At 47.3% G+C, this 23814-nt stretch overlaps 1 protein-coding gene across 1 annotated transcript in view; it reads right to left on the minus strand.

Annotated features, from left to right (window-relative positions):
* LRRC3B (leucine rich repeat containing 3B) overlaps positions 1-20737 on the minus strand; it is a 95180-nt gene extending 74443 nt beyond the window's left edge. The window contains exon 1 of the mRNA XM_004311502.4: positions 19585-20737. The gene's annotated coding sequence lies outside the window, so the exon portion shown is untranslated. The remainder of the gene's footprint in view (positions 1-19584) is intronic.
* Positions 20738-23814: the final 3077 nt, after the last annotated feature.

Below are 23814 nucleotides of genomic sequence, written 5' to 3' on the forward strand. Positions count from 1 at the left end.
GAAGATCACTCTTTGTGGCCTGTAAAATACCTGGATTGGATCACATGATTCCTACGTTTCACACCCTCTACGTTTCCCAGACAAGGAGCTCGAGACCCTGAGATGCCTAGTGGGTTGTCCAGGGTCACACTGGGAGTTGGTGGTAAACCAGGACCTTCATCCACAGCTTCAGATGCCCAGGCCAGTTCATTCCATCCCCCAGAATTGCCCCACGCAGCTCCCTGAGCCTTTATAGCTATTTATATATAAAACCATACACACCATATACATATATAAAACCGTATTTATACACATATATAGAGAACACACATATACACATACACATGCGCACACACACTTACATTGTGTCAAACCACATTCTGGCTTCCTGAGTGCCTTGTGAACGCTCTTTCACCACAAAGGCGTCCAGTCCCAAAAAGAAGGGCGTTCCCCAAACCTCAACCCTTGTCATCTTTGCTACTCACCAACAGCCTTCTCTCCCTGTATCCCTGCATACATGAACCACGCAGCCTGGAAGGCTTTCAGGAACTCTGCCCATCCTAAAAGATACATTCCTACCAAGGTATTATCATACCATAGAAGGCAGCTTTAGACCTGCAGACAATTACTCTAGGGCTGGACCTGACACCTCCCTTCCCCTTAAACTGTGATCCTGGGGAACAGACGCCTGGCCAGCTCAGGGCTGGATACCAGCAGCTGGGGATCTCCACTGACCCAGGACATCCTCAGGGCCTCTCCCCTCTTTCATCCCCACATCCACTTGGTTAGTTCTGTGGCATCTGTCTCCTTAGCATCTCTCGCTCACCCTCCCTTCTGATCCCCGCTGATACACCTTGATGCAGGCCCTCCCTCACCTCCCCCAACACTGTTATGAGGTCTCCTCCCCGTATCCTGGTCACACTGCCTGCTCACCAAGACACCCTCCTCACCAACGGCTCTCAAAACATGGTCCAGGGACTCCTGGGGGGTTCCTGAGGCCCTTCCCAGGGATCGGTGAGGATATAAGACTCTTTCCATAATTCTGTAGATATGACTTGACTCCAGTTATGATATAGACTATTTCCATAATACCACAGACACGACACTGAAGACATGACTTGCCTTTTCTACTCTTCACCTATCACAAGTGGACTGGGGTTTTCCCAAGGCTTTCTGCCATGGGCTATCACAACAGAATGAACACAGAAGCAGGTGTGGGAATCAGGTATTAATGTGACGTGCAGAAACGTAACATGATGCCACTCTCCTCACTGAATTCTTGTTTTGGAAAATAAATTATTTTTCACAAAAAATTGCTTTTATGTTAACACAAAATGTGCTTATTATTGTTATTTTTAATAAATTAGTAAACTTTTTAAGTTCTCAGTATTAACTTCTAATTTAGCATATTTGGTAAATATGGATAATATAACCCATGTAAACAAAAACTCTTTGGGATCCTCCATCACGGTTGAGACTCTGAAATGTGTCTAATGCCAGAAATTTGAGAACCACTGTCTGAGTTATTCTCGTAAAGAAAATTCATTTATCAGGTCACACCTCCAATGTATAAGCCATTGCTCTCCACAGGTAAAGTCCTTATGGATTTAGCAGGGCCCTCGAGGCTGGGCATCCCACCCATCACCCCACTCCCTCCTGCACGCAGCCAACCCCAGCACAGGTGTCCCAAGGAGCTGCAGTGGTTTTGTATTGGGTTGATTTTGCTTCATTTGGCCTTGTTCTCCAGAGTTCCCTTGCCTGTGGGTTTCAAGGGAAGGTCAACCACAGCAGAAATCTGTGTGAACCATGGCAGCGGAAGTGAAGCCACAGCATCAGACTGGACACCTCTGCGGCATGTGCAGTTGGGGCATATTATGGACAACAAGCTACAAAAAGACCAAAAAAAAAAAAAAAACCCAAAAAGCCAACCGCCACTTCTGAAGAGCCGGGAGCAAATGCAGGACACTGCGCATGCCCCCTGCACGCGACACCACCAAAGGCGCGGGCAGACCACCTAAGCCACACCTCCGGCCCCACCCCTGGCCACAACCCTACCCTCACCCCCATGTAAGGAACAAGCTCACCGCCCCCACCCCCATCCCGGGTAAGAGAGCAAGGGAACTTGTTGCTTGTTTTTACTCCCTCTGGCAGCCACCGCAGCCCCGATAAAGCCTTGCCTGGATTTCTTGTCTGGCCTCTGATCAATTTCTACTGATTAAGGAGGCCCAGAACCCTGGTTGGTAGCAGGTCTCTGAAGCCCTTTTGAAGCGATTCTCATCAACTCCCGACCCAGGTGCCTATATGACTCTTGTCTTCTTCGTGTCCTCAAGGTGCCCAGCACATATATGTGGCGCCCCACCTGTAGTGCTTTATGACCTCAGTTTTCCATAAATCTGCCTCTCCCTCCTATGTCTACAAGCTCTCTGCAGTCAGAGACAGGATCTCACGATCTTTATTTCTCTTTCCCCAGTCCCTGGAACAAATGCATATTCGTTAAATAACCCTAACACAGGGAAGGTAGAATAAATATGGCAAGTGGGTTTCTAAAGGTCAGACATGGGGGAAGGGTGAATGAGAAAGGATGGAATTGAAGAATTCCAAATTTCTAAGTGGGAAGGTCTGCATAAGGTTTGTTTGTTTGTTTACATCTTTATTGGAGTATAATTGCTTTACACTGTTGTGTTAGTTGCTGCTGTATAACAAAGTGAATCAGCTGTGTGTATACATATATCCCCATATCCCCTCCCTCTTGTGTCTCCCTCCCACCCTCCCTATCCCACCCCTCTAGGTGGTCACAATGCATAAGGTCTAAAGCCTTTAAACTTTAGTAGGCATAAGAATTACTTGGGGAGCTTCCTAAAAATGTCAATTCCTAGTGTCACACCTTCAGATATTCTGATTTAGCTGGTTTGGGGCAGGGCCTACAACTCTTCAGTTTAAGGAGACACAGGGCCCTCTGATGAAGAGGGTCCTCAGAACACACCTTATGAACCACTAGCAAAAAGAATCGTGGGAGGAGGGATGCTTAGGTCAGCAGTTCTTAAACTAAGCTGTTCTGAGTCACTTGGTGGGGGAAGGTAGGGAGAGCAAGGAAGACTTGACAAAAATGCAGTTTCCTGGGTTCCACTCCAGTTTTTCAGAATCAGATTCAGAGGTACTGGACATCCAGTGGGGCTCAGAGTCAGAAAACTGTACTCTCGGTCTTGAGAACCTGGGGCAGAGGCATGAGCTTCCGGTCTCCAGCTAATCACCTACGCTGATCCCTGAAACTTCCTTCTGGGAGGCAGAAGCCATAGGATGCCCCTGGATGGAGGAGATCAATAGTCCTAAGAAAAGGCCCTTTGCGGCGGGGGGGGGCGGGGATCATATGAAAGATTCTAAAGAAAAGATCAGGAGCTTCTGGAAAAATACTGGATTAACAAAAAGACTAATAGGACTGATTCACAGAAAGGACAGACAACTGCAAAGAAAAACCTCTCTCCGTAATTTTGCCAATGAGTTTTGACTGTCTGCTTGGTGCCTGTGGATTTCTCTCCAGTGGTGTCCCATACAGTTGTTTGTTTTTTTTTAATTTTTATTGGAATAGAGTTAATTTACAATGTTGTATTAGTTTCCAGTGTACAGCAAAGTGACTCAGTTATACATGTACATAGATCCACTTTTTTTAGATTCTTTTCCCATATAGGCCATTACAGAGTCCTGAGTAGAGTTTCCTGTGCTATACAGTGGGTCCCACTTGACTGTATACAGTCTTGACCTGCACCATCCAGTACGATAACCAGCAGTCACGTGTGGCCACTCAGCCCTGGAAATGGGGCCTGCAAGACTGAGAAGCTAAAGGTTGAATTTTAATTGTGATTTATTTAAAGTTTAAAAACGAATACTCACTCAGTTATTGGAAAACGTTTAAGTATATCTGCTACAACTTGGATACGTAAATCTGATCTTTCAACAGTACCTTTATGAAATCTAAATATAGGTCAAGTGTTTCTGATGAAAATTCAGTGTCCAAAGTGCAATGTTCTGTGGGTATAAAATACACACGAGATTTCAAAGACTCGGTGTGGAAAACATTTAATGAGTTTTAATTTGGATTTAAGTTTAAATGATACTTTTGGAGATACTGGGTTAAGTAAAATATATTATTCAAACTAATTTCACCTTTTTCTTTTTACATGTGTAGTGTACTACTGGAAAGCTGAAATTGCACAGGTAGCTAGCATTATGCTTCTGCTGGACAGTGCAGTTCTAGTCAAGACTGTGTAAACTGTGACACTGAATATTGTCACTAAGTATTTTGAAACCGTCTTGGAACGTTACTCTATAGAGCGAAGTGCGTGTATAAAGTTGTCACCCCAGAGGACCAAAGGCTGACTCCAAAAATGCTATCATTTTAGAAACACAGTCTTTTCTGGATCTTATCCCTACCCCACCTCCACCCGTGATGAAGCAGCCTTCAGGGTAGCTGGCGAGTCCCCTCTGAAAAGAAGCCTTGGGATTTTCAAGTCCCAGTCTGGTGTCTACACACCTTCACCACCCTCTGCATTCAACAGCCTTACTTCAAACAACTTTGGCTTATTTCAAACCACCCCAAAACGGTTTAAGAATTAACACTGATGAAAATATTCAAAATATTATACTCCCCGCTCTCAAAGAAGACCCAACACTATTTTAGATCAAATCAATGGCGTGTCTCTCTAAAGGGACCAGTTATGAGGCCAGCCGCACTCCTTAGCCATGTTTGTTAAATAAACTACCAAACAGAAAATGACACTCTTTTATAATCCCTTCTAATGGGTTTCATCCATCTGAAAACTGCTTTGTCTGTTACAGGTGTTTACTCACACCTTGAGACAGAGGTTTTTAACTCAGGGTCCATGCCCTACCCCTCCCTATATTGTGGCCATAGCTAGAATACAAGGGATCCACAACCGTGGGAGGTCTTTTCTGATTTTTTTTCTCCACTGATCTCCAACTGGAATTTAGCTTTCCTTCCAATTTCAAGGCAAGCAACAAAGTACATTAGTATTATCGGTACCTGTGACATGAGCAGTAAAAAAATCACAGCTTTTTTCCACACGACCACACAGTTGTTCCAGAAATCCTGAAATATCGTTTATGTGCATCATAACTTTATGGTAGTTAATTCTTCCTGACTATAGCCCCTCATACTATACAGAGGCAACTCTTAGTCAATTTCTAATCTGGTCATCGTTCAGCTACAAAACAGGGAAGGTGCATTCTCCACCTAGCGACCAGACAACTAGGATGCTGTATAGCCTTACGTATCTACGCTTGCTTGTCCTTCATGAATACGTGGGAAGAAATCAGCCATTTAAATTATTTGTTAGAGTTTCGCAAAACTGGACCGTTCAAATGAGAATTTTTAATTCTTCGTAAGTTAACACTGTCTTTTGAAATATGAGAGGCATGTGGGCTGCAAGTCTATAACAGGCAAGTTCAGACACATCTGATGGTTAAGCTAACTATTAAAGTGTGTTATTTAAAGTAATTTTTAAAATATTGTTGATAGATTGGGCAGTGATATAGGTCATGCATACATCTGTAAGCTCTGTGAAAATCAGTGTGTTTGTGTATTTTTTTTGGTTCTTTGTAATCCTACATACTTTTTACATTTAAAAATGTTTTTTACATTTTATTTAAACAAATTAAAAATATTAATTTTAATATTTTACATTTTATGTAAACACATATTAATTTGTTGAAATAAAATTTTTTCAAAATAAGAAGAGATACATAGGTTTCACTAGACTGCCAAAAGGAAACATAGCAGGAAAAAAATAGTTAAAACCCCCTGACCTAAGCATTACATTATTAATCCAGGACTCTGAATATCCATGTGTTTTTTAACTAGAGGCACCTGTATCTAGTAGAATCCACAACGTTACCTAGCGCCCGTCAGGTAACACTCACACTGCCTACTCCACCCACAAGTGAGGCTCTCTGTATTTCTGTCTCTATTCTTGTCGGCACACAGAAAAGGTGGAGAAAGGAACATTGCTTCTTAAAGAAGTAATGGTGCACAGCTTCACCTGAGAAAGCCCTGGAAGCTGATGATGACAGAGTTTTCGGAGCTTGGGAGGCAAACAGTAACTACCTAGTAACTCAATAAAATGCCATTAATTTTCCTGAGAAACCAGTTGGCTCTTCCACCTTCAATATGAAAAGTGAATTAAGATTCTACCTATTTCCAAAGCTATTTCCCTCCATCCATCGAGTACAACACAAATGTGTATTTAGAAACAGTACAACCCTTGCCAATTAAAAAGAAAGTTATGCGGGTAGTAGTAAAACCAGGCTAGGCAGAAGAAAGTGACACGTATGGGAGGTCCACATTTCTCAGCACTGTTGTCCCAACATTTAGAAAACACCCCTGGCATAAAAACAACGCTGTCGCTTTTAGAAATTTTCTTCTGTTTGTTTTTTTTTTAAACACCAAAACCAAGATTCAGCCACAATTTAACACTGTCAATACTTATTCTTCATTATACAACTGGCACGCCAACTGTTACCTAAGCAAGTCAACTCTTCAAATCCCACACCCACACATTCTTAACTCCTCTGCACCCAGCTATGAATAAGGATGAATAGCATCTTGAGGAAACAGTATCTCCATTCTCAAATTGCAAAAGCCATGGAGCAAGTCCTCCTCATGTCTGAAGGATCTCTCAGAGGAACAAGAAAGACCCCGAAAGCCACGATTTTGTCAGAAAAAAATCACTTCCTTCTATGCAACCTGCCCATTGGGTATTTAAAATGAAAAAGGACCTCACGAGTCCTTTCCAATGTTGAGGTTCTATGATTCATTTATAAAGAAATGACTTTTCTTTGTTATTTTACTAAAATTAAGTTAATTATGTTTTTTTGGTGGGCCAGCAGCTCAACTCAGCATCTCTTTACGGAGAACTGCTCCAGGAGACCCTATGTGGGGTGAACTAGTAAAAAGTTCAGGGTGTTAACAGCTTCTTCTCTAAAAGAATTTATGTTTCCTTCATCTCCAAACCACAGTTGCAGGAAATTTCCAACACTCAAATTAACCGTTTTCTAAATGTTTGTTTATAAATTGGACGTTTCCCACTCCATTCATTAGTGTTCACTCATTCTTTCATTCGACGGGAAGTTACTGAGTGCCTACTAAGTGCCAGGCTGGTGGTAAGCATCAGATACCACGGTATAAAAAAGGCACATCTTTGCCCAGATATGTTTCACAAGGTGGCTAGGTGCCAGGCTAAATTATAGTAACCTCCTATATTAGTCATCTCAGGCTGCCTGTTAATTTTGTTATAAATTCCATAGACCGGGTGCAGCAGGAATTTATTTCTCTCAGTTCTAGTAACTGGAGTCCAAGATCAAGGTGCCAGCACGGTCAGGGTCTGATGAGGGCCCTCTCCTTGGGTTACAGAAGGCCATGCTCTTGCTGTATCCTGAGGTGGCCTTTCCTGGGTGTGTGTAACTGGAAAACAGGAAGGAAGCTCTCCGGTGGTGTCTGGCCCTACCCTCCTGACCTCACCCAAACCTAATCACCTCCCAAAGGCCCCATCTCTAAACACCATCACATTAGGGGTTAGGCCTCCAACACCTCCGTCACAGCAAATGTGTTATTTGACCCATAATGTTAACTCAATAAACTTAAGTGTTTCAAATCCACCTCAGAAGAGTAGGACCTTGGTTTCCCTGGGGTTTGGTTCCTGAAGTGGTTGGTATGGGACAGGACCCCAGACACCAACAGGGGGTGAGAGCTACAGCAGCACCAGACCCCTCAGTCCTGAGGGCCCAGGGGGGCTTAGGGCTTGGAAGCCCTCTGATGTGCTTTTGTAAGTCAGGTGTCCTTACTCCAAGGCCTGCCTGCAACTCCAAAGCTTCTCGTGATCAAGTTCAATCAGACAAAACGAGGAAACAAATACGGATAACCCAAAATCAGAATAACACCAGGATTCAATGTATTATATCACAAAGCTGCAATTACAGAGTGCTTTTCATCAGGCCTGATGAAGCAGGCCGGTGGCCTAGCCACCTCTCTACTTCGCGGAAGCCAGCATCCACCAAGCTCCCTCAACTAGAAATAATTCCACTCTTCTAAGGTTTGATCATTTTTCTTAAAACCTGCTCAATCAAAGCCAACCTGGAATGGAAAGTACTCAAAAGAGGGGACATTTTGGGCTTCCCTGGTGGCGCAGTGGTTAAGAATCTGCCTGCCAATGCAGGGAACACGGGTTCGAGCCCTGGTCCGGGAAGATCCCACATGCCACGGAGCAGCTAAGCCCGTGCGCCACAACTACTGAGCCTGCGCGTCTGGAGCCTGTGCTCCGCAACAAGAGAGGCCCGCGACAGTGAGAGGCCCACGCACCGCGATAAAGCGTGGCCCCCGCTTGCCACAACTAGAGAAAGCCCTCGCACAGAAACGAAGACCCAACACAGCCATAAATAAATAAATAAAATTAAAAAAAAAAAAAAGACAGGAAATTTCACAAACGTAAGTGCAGCTCTTGACAGGACCCCGACTAACACCTAGCGCTGCTGACTGCTTCTCAGAGAATCTCCCCCGCCTCGAAGGAACAATCAACACACACCGCATAGAAGTTGAGTGCACCTTTTCCCCAGGATCTTAGATCCAAGCAGAAGCAATCAATCGCTCTCAGCTGGATCTGTGACAGCCAGCCTTCCAGAATGGAATGTCAAGTTCCTTGTGATGTTTTTAACAGAATGAAGGGGGAAAAAAATACTCCTACATTTCTCTTCCCCCATCTATTGTTAAAATTAAAAAGGCAGGTAAGGCTATCCGGGTATCTTTGGGTGACTGAGATCAGGCTTGGGCTCTACTGAGGGGACATCTCTGCCACAGTCCGTGGGTTCTGGGAAAAATTCTAACACGTGTCAGGTTCTTTGCAATGGCTTTTATCTCCATAAGCCAAAAGGTTCTCTGTGGCGAGGCCGTTTGGCAGAAAACCAGGGCTCTGAGACCTTGAGGCACTCTCACCTGTGGGCCACACAGCGCCGAGCAGAACCACATTCGAAGTCAGGTATTCAACTGCAGACCTTATCGTGGCACAGCCTGAGGACCTAGAATCCCATTCTCCCAGAGGAGCCTGGATATAGCCTCTGGGTAGGCTTTGTTTTGTTAATTTTGTTTATTTTTTGATTGAATGCGTTCTACCATTAACCATTACCCTTACGAGCTTTGGCATAGAAATCTGGACGTCTGACATTTTTTGGGCAAATCCGAAGCTCAGACCCGCACTGCTGCAGGCAACAGAAAGGCAGAAATAAGAGGAGACCGCAGCTGACTCCCCGGTGGATGTTACCATAACCCAGATACGATCAGAGCCCCTCTCCCTCCATGCCCTCACGCTCAGCTACACAGAGACTTAACAGACCATGCTGTCCCCTCTTGTGTGCAGGTGCTCATGTGACTCTGCTCCTCCTGAGATGCCTCTGTCTGTCTTGCCAGTTTGGTGGGTTTTTGCCATCAGTCTTTCAGGATTCAGTTTCAATGCCGCTGACTCCATGAAGTCCATTCTGATATGCCTGGAAGAAGGCTTTGCTCAAGGCTCTTAAACCTTGTCTTGTGCTTGTTTTGTTGAACCTCTCTTCCTATGTGCAATATTCAGTGCCGGGTACGTAGCAAGCGATCCGTAATGCTGTGATCAATACTAGAAACAAAGACTTTTAAATGGTACTTATCACGTACTATTCACAGTACCTTATACGTATTAACTCATTTAAGCCTCACAACGACCAATGATTATACCCATTTTACGTAGAGAAAACTGAGGCACATTAAAAGTTAGGAAATTCTGCCAGATTCACTCAACTCGACTGTGAAGTGGCAGAAGAGGGATGAGAACAGAGTCTGGCAGCCTCTATATGAGAAGGTGGATGGACACTTAGAAGGAGGGGAGGGAGGGGAAGAAGAAGGGAAAGCAAGAGAGAAGGAAAGAAAGACAGATGAGCTGTCAGCAGTCCGGAAGAGCAGATGGAGAGAGGGGAAAGAGAAGCTTTTGTGGCAGGAAGTGCAAGTCTTTGGGAGAGGCAGGGGCAGTGGTGTGTGCTAGTCAAGTTTTAACAAGGGACTGTCTGGGAAAACAGCACTGCTTTATAATGCCTGTCAGGTTCTGTGGTGTAGATGCCCCTGCCGTAGCTGATTTCAGGCTGCCGTGTGGCATCACCAAGGGCAGAGTTTCAGAGAAGAAGTGAGAAGCCTTGTCACTGCTAACTAGTACTAACACACCAGCTCGAACACACCAGGGCGTAGGTGTGCCCAGGAAAATGACAGATGGAGAGACAGGCAGGACCGGGTGACGAAGGACCTATTAAACCATCGTAAGGATGTAATCCTCCTGGAGACGACCAGGAGGAACTGAAAAGTGTTTAGCAGGGACTGACATGATTACATGGTTATAAAGAGTTAGACACAGATGAACACACAGTCAAAATTTTAGGAACTCATCTTCCCTCCAGCTCTCCCGAGCGATTATTATTGTTGCAAAGTTATCAGTTGGTCCACTGCTTTCCTAGTCTATCCCTTTGCCTCCCAGCTACTCTTCCCACCCCCATCCCCTCACTCTAGTCACAGACCCTAAGGATGGCAGAGTGTCTCCATCTGTCATTGTTGGATCTGTGGTACGTAGGGTCTGGAAGCTCTGAGCAAGAAAGTGAGCCTGGACCCGCTTAAAGACGAAGGCCAGCGAATGGAGTATAAATTAAAAAATGCCCTCGCAGACCACCGCACTGGAAGGGGCTTTAGAAACCATCTAGCTTGCAAGCGTCCTCTGTCTGAGGAAAGGGAGCAGAGAGCAGTCATCCTAACCAGCCCATCACCACCAAGCTGGTTAGGGCCAAAGCTGGTTGCCCGGCTCCTGACCAAATGCTCTACATGCACATAAAGACAAGGTTCCTGAGATGCTGCATCCCCCCTGCAGAGTCAAAGGCTTTCTTAGAAGAGACTTCTTTTCTACTAAGCAGGTTCCACTTCACCAGTCGGCACAGACAGACGCACGGCGATCCCCAGGCTCAGGGACCTGCTGTCATCTTCCCCCAGCACAGGACAACATGAACCACGTGCTTAGGGACCACTCCGTGACCTCGGTCCGTCTCCGTCACTCGAGGCCTTATGATCCAGTTTAAGAATTCTCCAGATCCTGGCCTCTTCCCATGGGTCTCCATCCACCTGCCCACACTGACGCCACTTCCTGATGAGTAAGAAGTGGATAGGGACAGGAAGTGAACCTTGAAAAGCCATTGTGGCAGCTCTGCTTTGAAAAAAAAAACTGTTGGGAGAAGTTGAAACTGTGGGCTGAAATGCACCGTAGTCTAATAATTCAACCTCACTTCAGGAGAAATTGGCCGAGGCTTCAGGACATGCGGCCAAGACAGCCAGTGGGAAATGAAATGCAGGCCAGTGTTCACCCAGCCAGGAGCCAGAAGCCGCAGCTGCTCCAAGGAAGCCCATTTTCCAGTTCTCACAAAGGCATCCCATCGGCCGGCTGTGGCCCTGACACGTGGCTCCTTTCACCTAGAGCGGTTCTCCACTTCCCAATGCCCATCAGAATCTACAAGGGTGACCCCTAGGAATAGGGTGGATAATGCCAATTCCTTGGGCCAGAGAAGTGAAAACTCATCTGGGAAGACAGACCCCAAGGAGGTCTCCATAGCTGAGGGCCCCTGTGCTACAATTTGCCCAGGCCCATCCCAATTCACACCCACTTCTTAGAGGAACAACTATACTCCCTTTTACTCTCAAAAGTATCCCGGTCATGAATGATATGGTCACCCCAGTCGCAGACCTCCAAGGCATCTATCAAGTGGATTCAAGCAATCCAGGAACCCGAATGGGACGAAAGTCATGAATTTGCTTACTAATGTTGAACGACAATTTCGCGTTTCACTCTATTATAAATGCAGGCCACAGGCCTTGAGCACAGTACCGGGACCGGCGATGTTGCCACCCAAACAGACAGGTGGGATGTTCTCCTATCACGGTGCAGGTCTGCAGTCACCCACAGCAGCATTATACTCATCCCACGGGTCCACCATCAGATCTTGTTGTGCGTACACTAGTAGGTCACAATGGTTTACACGGCTCGTGTTATAATCTTATGTACTGCCATTTATATATCTAAACACATCATTCTAGGCTCCCTAAATGTGTCAGACTGCCCAAGGGCGCCATGGCATAAATAAGATTAAGAGCCCTGGGCCTGGTGACGGAGAAGCCACATTTACCAAGGACAGGGAGTGTGGGAAAGACAGTCTGCCCTCTGGCTGAGGTCTCAGCTTGCCTTTGGGTTGGTCTAGACCTTGAGGAATTATTTAGGTGCATTATTAATAACTTGTACACCTCTTCTTCAGGCCTTTATCACACCCATTAGCTTTCTTCATCTTCTCTTATTTTTACGCCTTTTTTCCTTATCCTTTGGATTTGGCTTTTAGCAAGTATCTCTCAGTCTTCCTGTATTAACCGCTGGGCCCCCTTCCTTTGGGTGGCCCATTTCCCCTGATGTTTGCGCCTCCTACCCCCTTTCTCTCCTACCCACCCCCCCCCCCCCACTGCTTCTCTGTGGCCTCTCTCCTGGGCCTCCTGACCTGGCTGGCTCTCAGCCATCCCTCTCTCATGAGTTTTGTAGCAGATGCTTTGAGCACCAAGAGTCTACATTATACCTTTCGTTGGGGAGGGGTATTAATTTTGTTGGTAGGAAGTGTTTTTGAGAAGCAACTAAAACACAGACCGACCACCCAAATAAATGACTACAAAACACTCCACGGCAGGAGATGATGCGACTTTGCCAACCCAAGCTTAAATATAATCTGTAGAAAGGATGGGAAACATTCCTGCTTGGTAATTGCTCATGACCAGATGTCTAGGGAAGGTCAGCAAGCTGGACCAGGATCCTCCTCAGAGCATAAATTCCCAGTGTAGCCAAGGAAAGGATACTGCTTAGTCACTGCTACCAGGGTGAGCCCGCTGTATGCAGGCCTATGCAAGGACTGCTTTTCTAGACCAGAACTGAGGTTAAAAAACTAGAGGGGAAGCCAGGACCTTCGCGCTTTAGTTCTGGACAAATATACAAGTGCCCTGTGCCTTCTTCCGGCTACTACCAGGGGAAATATTTGTCCAGCTGTCTCTGCCAGCAAGGTACTGATTATTTACATGCAGAATGAAAATTCTATCAGTGACCTAAAAAGAAAAAAAAGAGGAAGAAGAAGAAAGAAAGAAGGAAACCAATCTAAATTTGTATTATTCCATGCTTGAGAATGACTCACAATATTTTATTTTTTATATTTGTTTTCCATTTCACTTCTAATAAAAGGCACACGGCTTCCCTGGTGGCGCAGTGGTTAAGAATCTGCCTGCTAATGCAGGGGACACGGGTTCCATCCCTGGTCCGGGAAGATCCCACATGATGCAGAGCAACTAAGCCCGTGCACCACAACTACCGAGCCTGCGCTCTAGAACCCGCGAGCCACAACTACTGAGCCCACATGCCACGACTACTGAAGCCCGCGTGCCTAGAGCCTGTGCTCTGCAACAAGAAAAGCCACCGCAATGAGAAGCCCGTGCATCGCAACGAAGAGTAGCCCCCGCTCACCGCAACTAGAGAAAGCCCGCGCGCAGAAACGAAGACCCAGCACAGCCAAAAATAAATAAATAAAATAAATTTTTTAAAAAGGCATAAATCCTTTTTCAAAAAGTGTCTTAGATCCTTTTTCAAAAACTGTCACTGGACAAGTATTAATATAAAAGGCATCTCAGAGAGCTTAGGAGAAATTGAAACCATAAATTTTATAAACTTATCTGTTAATTTATCCTCTGAAAGAGAAAAATCTTGTTTTTATCCCGGTGGTTCTTTTTCAATATGTATTCTTGTTTTTTTTCTTTTTTTTTTTTAATGAATTATACAGCCCTTACTCTTAGCTTATTCACTTTGGGAAAATATGTTCCAGGCCTGTCAGCTCTTGAGACGGTTGCAGACTTCATTCTTATATCAAATGGTCATTTCATATGTCATGTTGTGATGTATTAATTCACCAGGTTTTTACAAAGCACAGGTAGGTAGATACTAGTATGGCAGGTACAAGGGCTGCCATCATGGTTCCCAGTCACTTGTAGAATAAAGCTCATGGAAGCCACAATCTGAAGATAAAATACTAACGCTATTAATCCTACAGATTATTCAAATCTAAACATAGATTAAGATATTATGTTTTTATTTAAAATAAAATCCATGAGGGAATAGCTTCTCAGGTTCTACTTGCTTATGTTTTCTTTTTCTTTTCTTCCCCCTGCTATCCTCTTCAAATCCCACAGATCCTTATTATTTGGCTTCTCTTGTTATTAAAAATTGGTCAAGTTCAGATGCTCTGGTTCTTGATTCTCTTTTATTTTTAAGTATCTCACCAAAACCAATACTCCTATCAATACTTCTTACTGTGTATTGCATACAAATATTTATTCATTGTGTTCTGAATAAAAAGGTTTCGTTTTTTTAATAACCTTTGCCCAGAGCCTGTTGCTTAATAATAATTGTTATTCTGTCAACAAACTTGTGTTTATATGATTAAAATAAATACACCCCCAACCAATTGCCCCATTAGAAGTGTTATGTGGGCCACACAGGAATGAGTAAGTAAGTAGAGGGGGTATAGACCACACTCATGGGATAAGGAGACAGCTAACTCCCGGACACCCCTGAAAAGCTAGGAATTGGAAACCAGGATTCTGCCCAGGTGCAAAAGAATTCTTCTTCCTGAGGTTCCCAAAAAAGAAACCATTTCTCTGGGACGTTGTCACACCTGATTTCAATGCCACATCTTTTATTCTCTAACACGGCAGTAATCCAACTAAAGCGGTATCCCCACCTTCAGAAGATCACCCTTCTGGGATGATCTGAGGTTCAGGGCTCTCCCTGAGGACTGAGGCATCTGTGCACATTTTCCCCTCCTTCCATAAAAACAATATGCGTTTCTAATGAATTCTCTAGAAAGTGAATGCTTCCCCTGAGATAACTGAGGACGCTGGGATTCAGATCAGTCAACCCAACACAGATGGCGGACTGAGGAGGTGGGTAGGAGGGGAAGGGGGGGAAGGACAGCATCTCTCAGTGCAGGCTCTCCGGGGTCATCTCTGCCACCCCAAGGCCCTTCATCAGCCAAGCCTCCTTTCCATACCCCTCATCCTCACCTCTTCCTCCTTCACGCCAAACCTACCCATCACTGCCCGAGGGCCTCTGTCCTCGTTTAGCATAGCATCAGGGATGGAAATCTTATTTCAGGTGACATAACAGGCACCAAATTTCCACCCTCCGCCTGTAACTCTTAGCTACCGCCCACCCCCCAAACACACACACACAATGTGACTCTGAGAAACAGGCTTTCCCAATTCCCCTCTCTGTTTACTGACTTTTTGTTGGTTCAGCTCCAGGGGGAGAACATCCTAGTATTGTAGCTACAGAGAAAAGACATAGGATGCTCTTAGAAATCAGAATTCTGTCCTACAAGAATGCCTAGGGGCATATGGAATCCCTAAACTGCTAGAGAAAGTCCCCTTGTTAAAGGGACTCGGAGTGAGAAAGGGACAAAGAATTATTTTCCCCTTTCTGAGCCTCAAGTATGTCCACTAGAAAGATGTGATTTTGCCTCAAATTGACATCGGCCTAAAGTTTAACGCAATGGTCAGAAATCCCGAAGAAATAACACCAAATCATCTCATTGCATGCAAAAGGATTTTTCTCTCTGAGGTCCAAGATTTTCTTCTTTTTTTGGTGGTACGCGGGCCTCTCACTGCTGTGGCCTCTCCCGTTGCGGAGCACAGGCTCTGGACGCGCAGGCTCAGCGGCCATGGCTCACGGGCCCAGCCGCTCCGTGGCATGTGGGATCTTCCCGGAGCGGGGCACGAACCCGCGTCCCCTGCATCGGCAGGCGGACTCTCAACCACTGCGCCACCAGGGAAGCCCCAACATTTTCTTATTTTCACAAATAATTGGGTTTGGGGCAGGACAGAGCCACTCAACTTAACAGAAGGACTTGGCTAAAATGGTTGAGAATGCATTAAATTTTGTTTAGAATCATCTAAAGGGTTGCATGGTTAGTTAATCTTTTTATTGGAAGGCTTATCAGTAGCATACTGCAATGTTTGGCAAAAGACACACATTTGTGGTGGCTTATCCACTCTATGATAGCGGCTTTTTCTGGTTATGCAGATGGAGGCATTTATGAGAAATCAGCAAAAGGGTCTACTTTTAAAATAAACAAGCGTTTCCCTAATTAAATTTTCATGAATTAATTCTAAGATGCTGAAAACAGCCACAGTGAACCTAATCTATACATGCATAAACAGAGCTTATTTTGACCACGGGTCAGAAGACAGTGGTCTAGTACTAGTGGTACCAGAAACACACCGTGTGGCCCTGACCACATCAAGAAGGCCCCTCCCGGCTTCTGGATTGGGATGGGTGATACCTGAGCCGACTCTAATGTTCTGTGATTCAGTCACTAGAAAGGGACTCATTTGCAGAATACTGTGTCTACAGCGTGTGTCCCTAGAGCAGAGCCCTGCTCACATTCGGATCCCCCTTCCATTTCTCCTCACGTTTACAAAGGGAATGTCCTCCAGAAGATTCAGAAAAGAAATCCAGTGCCAGCAGCCAATTCCCTAAATCTGCTTCCGGTGCCAGGATCCCATCCTCTGGAGGTGCGCCCCGTGGGGCTCTGAGGGGGGATATGCACCATCCGTCTCCCCAGGGTCACAGCTACGGGGGCCTCCAGTGCAAGGATGGCACTGCCAGCATGGCCTGGGGTTTGAGTAGAAAACGGGGGGCCTCACCCCTGCTTCCCTGGGACAAAGGTTCTTTGGTACCAAATGGGGTTCAAAGAAGGGGACACACCAGTGTTCTCTACCCAGTCCCACCACTTACTGGCTGGGTGACAATGAGCAAAGAAATTAATTTCTCCTCGGCTTAGTTTCCCCACCAATAAAAAGGGAGTAATAACTACCTTCCAGGGTGGTTGTGAGGATTAGTGCCCATGAATGAAATCTTTAGAGCTGGCACAGAGTAAATGCGAATGCTGGTGGTTATTATTACTACCTGTCTCCCCAGAATAGCTCAGCAATCTGAAAAAAACACCTTGGTGTGGATTTTAAGTCTTCCTTCAAGAGTCGCCAAGGGACACGTTCCAATCTGTTTCTACAGGCAAAGCAAGTGGCCCAAGCACAAAACCAGGCGACAAGCACCCAGAAAGAACCAGGTCCTCGGGTGTCCAAAGTTCAGTAGTGCCGAGTGAGGGACTTAATTCTGGGATCCTACCTCAGTTATCCAGGGAATTCGGAGGAGGCCAACGCTCTATCCCCCTCGACGCCTGGCCTGGGAGGGTGTGGAGTTTGCGCTCAGCAGGTGCACCCCAGCCTGTTCCGAGGGCATCCCCTATCCGCTGCCTGGGACTCCGGAGCTTGCTGTAGGGAGACAGGGAGCTCGCGGCTGCAGGGGGGGCCCGGATGGGAGTGACCGAACTCAGGATTCCTCCGGAGCCCTGGCCAGTCGACGTCCCTTCCGGAAGGGTCTGGCCAGGGCGTAGGGCCCAGAAAAGGGGACTGCGCTGAGCTCTGCTTTCTCCCAGCTCGGGTCCGGAGAGCAGAAGATGTCCGCAGGGCAACCGCAGAGCCGGTGGTGCCCCTCAAAGCCTGCACGTGGGAGAGCTGCACAGGAAGGACCAGAGGGATTTACGGGGCTCCTGACCTACGCAACCTCCAAATTCGCCTCCTATGGAGCCAGTTGGAACCAGCCGGGAATTGGATTCTCAGCCCAAGGCGCCACTTTGAGAGGGGCGTGCACCTCCTCAGAGAGAGAAAGGTTAAATAAGGTGCTTCCAGGCCTTTGACAGCCCGGGGTGTTCCCCGCCAGCATCAGTGGATCCCAGGAACTGCCCTTGCCTCGCCACAGCAGTCTAGGCCCCCTTCCAGATTGCTGGGGTGCAAAGGAGGAAAGCGCCTCGCCTTTCCGCATCCGCCAAAGCGTCTGCAACAACCAGAGGATCTACCTGGGGGGCTGAGAGCTGGGCAGACAAACCTCTGCCTGGGGCCCCGGGTCTGAGAGCCAGGCCTCCCCTCACCCGATGCTCACACTCCTTAGCCCAGCGCCCTGCGTTTCGCCGCACGCCCTTCCGTGCCGCGCTACCGAGCCTCCCGGGCGTCTGGGGCTCCCCGGGTCCCTCGCTCCGCCCAGGTGCGAGGTGGGGAGGGGCGGGAGAGGGGGGGCGGGGGCTCCCACTGCAGCCTCCGCCCCCTGCGCTGTCCTCCAACCAGTTGGGACCGAGGTCTACTCGCCAGGCGCTGGGACTATCCCCAACCCACCACCCAAGCCTGCCGCCGGAGTACCGGAATCCCCTTCCCACCCTGAGGCCGTGGAAACATCCCTAACTCCCCGGTGCGGGGCACGGACTGTGGGCGTGGGAAGTGGAAGGGTGTGGAAGCCGGTGTCGGAGAAAGGAAGGGACACGGGGGTCCTCTTCGAGCAGGGAAAAGCTCCCCTGGTCCCTGATCTGACCACTCAGTCACCGCCCAAGATGCCAACGTACACAGAATCGGGAGGTCTGTTTCTCCCGGGGAGAAAGGTCGCCCCATCCCAGGCACCCAGAAGCCTGCCTTCCCAAGGCCTCCGGGGCCCGGCATTCCAGAGCTCGGGTCTGCCCCTCTGCTCTTCTCAGGTATCAACCCCTCCGCCATCTGTCTGTACGCACCCGCCCCCCCCCCCCCCAGGCTCAAATTCCTTTTCCTCCACGTCTGAAGGCGGCCTGGGGCCGGCCCCTCGCCCCCTTTAGCAGAGCCTTTTGGTCCACCCTCAACCAGATCCATACCCATCCTCAGCTTCCTCCCCCCGCCTCACCAGCACCCTGTCCCTCCCCTAACCACTTACTTCACCCACCCGCAGCTGCACTTGCCTTCCCACGGCGCACAGCCTCGAGCCACTCCAGGGGGTTCATTCCCGAGCTGGAGGTGGCAAATGGAAGAGCGGGCCGACTCCCGCCGCGCCGGACGGAGCCCCAGGGGCGGGGGAAGCCTTCCCCCACGTCCCACCTATACTACCTCTCCATCTCCGCTCCCACTCAACCCCTACAGGCAGGATCAGCCCCGCTGGGTCCCAAACCCTCGCCTCTCTAGCAGGAGCTGCAGGGAGCGAAAAGTCGACTGGCAAGAACGCACGGAGAAACAGGCAGATGCCTAGGGCGAGGGGAGGTTCGGGGTTGGGGTGGGGAGAGGAGTGGGGGAAGGGCGCCAGCGAGAACTGGACACGCAACTTGCACCGCACTGGCTGAGCAGCACGCAGGGAGGGGGCACAAAAGTTTGCAGACTGTTGCACTGCAGCCAGCGGCACGCGAGCAAAGAGGGTAGACCACCCACCCCCGCCCCCAACTCGCCAGGAGGGAATCTCTCCAAGGATCTGCGCCAGGGAACCGGGAGGGGGCGGGGGTTGGACAAGGCTCAGAAATGGGGTGATAGTTGTCCTCTACCGGTGCCGGGAGGGATGGCCTAGGCGCCCGGGCCGAGGGGACGATGCCGCGCTTTGCGAAAAGCAACAGGCGGCTGCACCTTACCTTGCGCCGGTCCGCGGCCGGGGTGGCTGCTCCATCCTCGCAGCGCGGGGAGCACTGCCAGACCCGTAGCAGCCGCCGTCCCCACCCGACTGCCAGCGGGGCTGCCGGCCTCCGACCCGGCCGGCCGGGTGGGCTGGTTCTCCCGCGGCGGCTGCGGCGTTGGTGCGCGGGACGCGGGCGGTGCGTGGCTGGGCCGCTGTCCTCCGGCGCCTCCGCCGAGAGAGGGTGCGGCCCCGGGCGGCCGCGCCGGGAGGCACCGCTGGGCTCTCGCCGCTGCGGCGGCCGCTGCAGACCCTGCTCCGGGCCCGGAGCCTCGCCGGAGGAGGAGACAAAGCCGGGAGGGGGCGAAGCGCCGCTCGCCCAGAAACGCTCGGCTCAGTCGCTAGAGGGGAATCGCCTCCAGACCCGGGCCGGGGAGGAGGGAGGAGGGGACTGCAAAAGCTGCAGGGGACGAACGTGACCGCCGGAGCCTGCCTCGGCGGCGCGGGCGCCACTCTCCCGCCTCCCGGGCGGTGGTCCGGGATGGAGAGAGAGGGCGGGGGTTGGGCGATTGCTGCGGGGGGAGGGAGCTGAGGTGGGAGTGTTCGCTCGGCCCGCCGCCTTCGCCGCCCTCCCTCCCTCCCCCGGCCCCCCCGCCCCCCGGCAGAGCTCCACTCTCAGGGTACTCCGGGCCGATGCTTTCCCTGCTTTTCTAACTCTGGAGATCGGAGATGAGCCGAGCTGGCAGAGGATGCATAACGTGCTGATAGGGGAATGGTCCTCTAACAGGGAAAAAGGCTGATGCATGAAATCCTTCGGACAAACCATTGCTTAACCGGGTGCTAAGTATTGCGCTAGGCGATTTTGCGGTAGGGTGAATAAAGTGGGATACCCCCGCCCCGAAGACTACAAGATAGACCCCAGAATGGTCCCCTGCAGCTCCTGAAGCCCAAAGTTTTGGGACTGAGTCCTGGACCCTGAGCCCTACCCCCAATCAATCCAGTTTCCCAAAGCAGAGGAGGTGTGAGAAATTTCAATTTTTCCTTCCTCTTCCAGGATGACTTTGAGCGTGCAGCCGAAATGGAGTCTGTATGTCCCCGAAGAAAGTGTGTGTACGATTAAAGCAAATTATTGGTATTCATAATGTTACTGTTTCATGATTGCAATTCTTTATCAGATCTACACCCAAAGAAGAAAAAAAAAAAAGGTCCATAGGACCCGGCCTTGCCACGGTCTACAGATACAACCTTCTTTTCCACCCCTATCCTCATCCCCTCACCAGGTAGAATTAATCTTTCCTCCTCTTTGCTGTCACAGTTGTATTTGCCAATCATTCGCAGAATTTACATATTTATAGATTTTTTTATAGATTTCTATTGCTTCACTGACCTGTATTATTATTTTTTTTTCCACTGCAACATCCAGCCATGTTTTGTATCTAATGGGTAACGTACTCAAGGAAAGCTTAACCAGCGGAAGGTCACTTTCTCCTTCAAACACAGCTAAATCCCAGTGTCTCTAAAATTAAAGGGACTCAGCGATGAAATTTTTCAGAGTTTGGGTGGAAGAGAAGACACAAAAAGTTAAACTCACAGCCCCTATGACCTAGAAATGTAACACTCTTTAATTCATTTTTGTTTCTAAACAATCTTCTTCTCCCACTGACCACCCTGCCTCTGTTTGTGGAATCTCCAAAGGCAAAGAAAACCGAGCTGTTGCACAACTGCATACGGCAAGTGGTATGTACTCAGCTGCCAAAACCTAGAGCAAACCCATTCCAGGTGGAGAAGGACCAGAAAATCGTTATCATTTTGTGACCTGTGTCAAGTATGTTGGAATCCCGCCGCGATCTCCTCATTTCCCCATGAGTCTCTCCTATTCTGGATGCATTTTTGAACTGTTAGAGCAGTATTTCATTGCTGACTGTTTGTGCTTTAGGGATATTTTAAATCATCTTCTCTGTCTCCACTTTCTGTGAATTATAGGACAGATACCCCAGACCAGGTATGCACTGTGAAAAAGGTCCATAATGTGTAGGAGATTAGAAAGAAAAAAAAAAAAGACTCCTAAGATCTTTTCTATTTCTAAGATGATACTGAGATTGGAAAGGTTGTAGTTTTGTTTATTTGGGGGTTTTTTTGTTTTGTTTTAAATGAATTCACAGATCAATAAATGGCAGGTGTGTAATTTGGTATAGTTTTTCTGAAGGGAAATTTTACTATTGAAAGCATAAAATGTTTGTATGTCATTGCCCCGATGACTCTATTTCTAGAAATTCATCCTCAGGAAGTAATTAAGGATGTACAACAAGATTTATCTACCGGGTATTTATTGCCGTTGTTTATATTGGTACTAGTAGAAAATTCAAAACAAACAAAACCAAACTCAAATGTCTTAACAAGAGAGAAATGGTGAAATATTTTGAAGAACTATAAATGGAGTATTAGTCAGACATTCAACAGTTGTTGTAGTGGATAGATGAATATTGTCAGGAATGATGGTTATAATACAATTTTAATTGAAAAAATCAGCTGCAGGGATGAGAGAATAGTGAAAATTAAAATCTGGAATGGACAGATCTCAGTTTAGAGTCAGACATTTCAACGTGCCAGCCGTGACCGTGACCTCCAATAATTGGGTTGATGTTATTTCTCTCATAGTGTTGTACTTTAAATGAAATAGTATTTATGAAGAACTTAGTGCAGTGCCTAGGGCATAGTAAAATCTCCATATGTTTTTCTTTGGCAATCGTTAAATGTTTAAAAATGAGTTTAAAGTATAATACATTTTTTATTACATCCATATGTATTTAGACTCCTGTCTAGAGTAATATGCACTCCAGTATTAAGAGGGATAAACTGTGTTTATCCCTCTTAATACTGGGATTATGGGTTTCTTTGTAAAAATGTATGTAGTAATCAGAAGCAGTGGAATTAGTTTTCTCTTAATTAAAACAAACAATTTCTAACTATGGACACAGGAAATCTCTACACTAGGATGCTTTCTGCTCTAGTCGATTCACATAATCAACAAGACTTGCTGACTCTTGGTATCGCGCATGCTATAAAAAGAATAAATGACAGGGCATGGAGTTTGTCACCTTTCATATAAACTTAGATTTGTTTTGTAGCAACTAGGAGTCAAGTCCCAGCTCAGCAAAATATGCTGCTTAATGTGAAGAGCTGCTGGTTGCTGCCCCTGCCTTATCTTGAGAGCCAATAAAAAAAGCAGAGGAGAGAGAAGGGATCAGAAGCTATATTCGTAACTTTTGATTAGTGAATCGGAGAAGAAAGCCTGGCACTGAAGGGCCATGAGAGTCTGTGACCTTCACATCTACAATAGTGGGCCCTCTGGGTCGGAGGTGGAGCTTTCGTAAAACTTGCCTGTGACTATTACAAAGGCTACAGAAATACAGAGGCAAACATGATTTACTGGTGTTTTCAGTTTAACTCGTTTAGAGGTAGTCTGACTGCCTCTCCCCCACTGACTGATGGGAGTTGATGGGTAGAGAGTCCACACAGCTCCTCTGCTGTTATGACTCTAAGGCACGTTCCACACTGTCTCCCAGAGGCCCTCAGCATCACTGTGCCCCAATTATCCGCAACGCTAACTAGCTCAAAAGTGAAGCCTTTATTGGCTTCCTTGTTTCACTTTCCTGGACCTCTAATAGAACTTTCCAAAGAAACTGAACTCTCACCTTTATCTCAAGGGTCTGCTTCTGGGGTAACCTAAGTCATCTCTCTGGCCCCTACTGATTCCTAGAGGAGCAGGTCAAATGACCGACTTGATGAATTTGAAGAAAGAAACAGCATTATCCATTACATTCCCCCCTTTTGGTAATGGTAAATCCATAGGCCATGCGTGTTTGGACTGCCCCCTGCCATGTGTTTGAGGACTTGCCCTCAAGGAAAGGTCTTTAATTAGCATCTGGATGGATAAGTGAATTTAATTCAAGAGTGATATATTAGGACACCCTCCAGGTCCTTATAGATCTAAAATCATGTTCTCCAATCAGCTTTGTTAGCAATACAGTAGACATTTTGATTATGTTTGATTCTAGAATAGGTCTACGTGATTCATAAAAGCCAAAAGGTGGAAACAACCCAAATATACATCAAGTGACAAATAGAAAAATATGTTATATCCATACTGTGGAATATTATTTGGCCATTAAAAGAAATAAAGTACTTGTACATGCTACAGCACGGATGGGCCTTGAAAACATTATGGTAAGTGAAAGAATCCAGTCAC

Source organism: Tursiops truncatus, chromosome 4 (genome assembly GCF_011762595.2).
Source record: "Tursiops truncatus isolate mTurTru1 chromosome 4, mTurTru1.mat.Y, whole genome shotgun sequence".
Lineage (NCBI taxonomy): Eukaryota > Metazoa > Chordata > Mammalia > Artiodactyla > Delphinidae > Tursiops > Tursiops truncatus.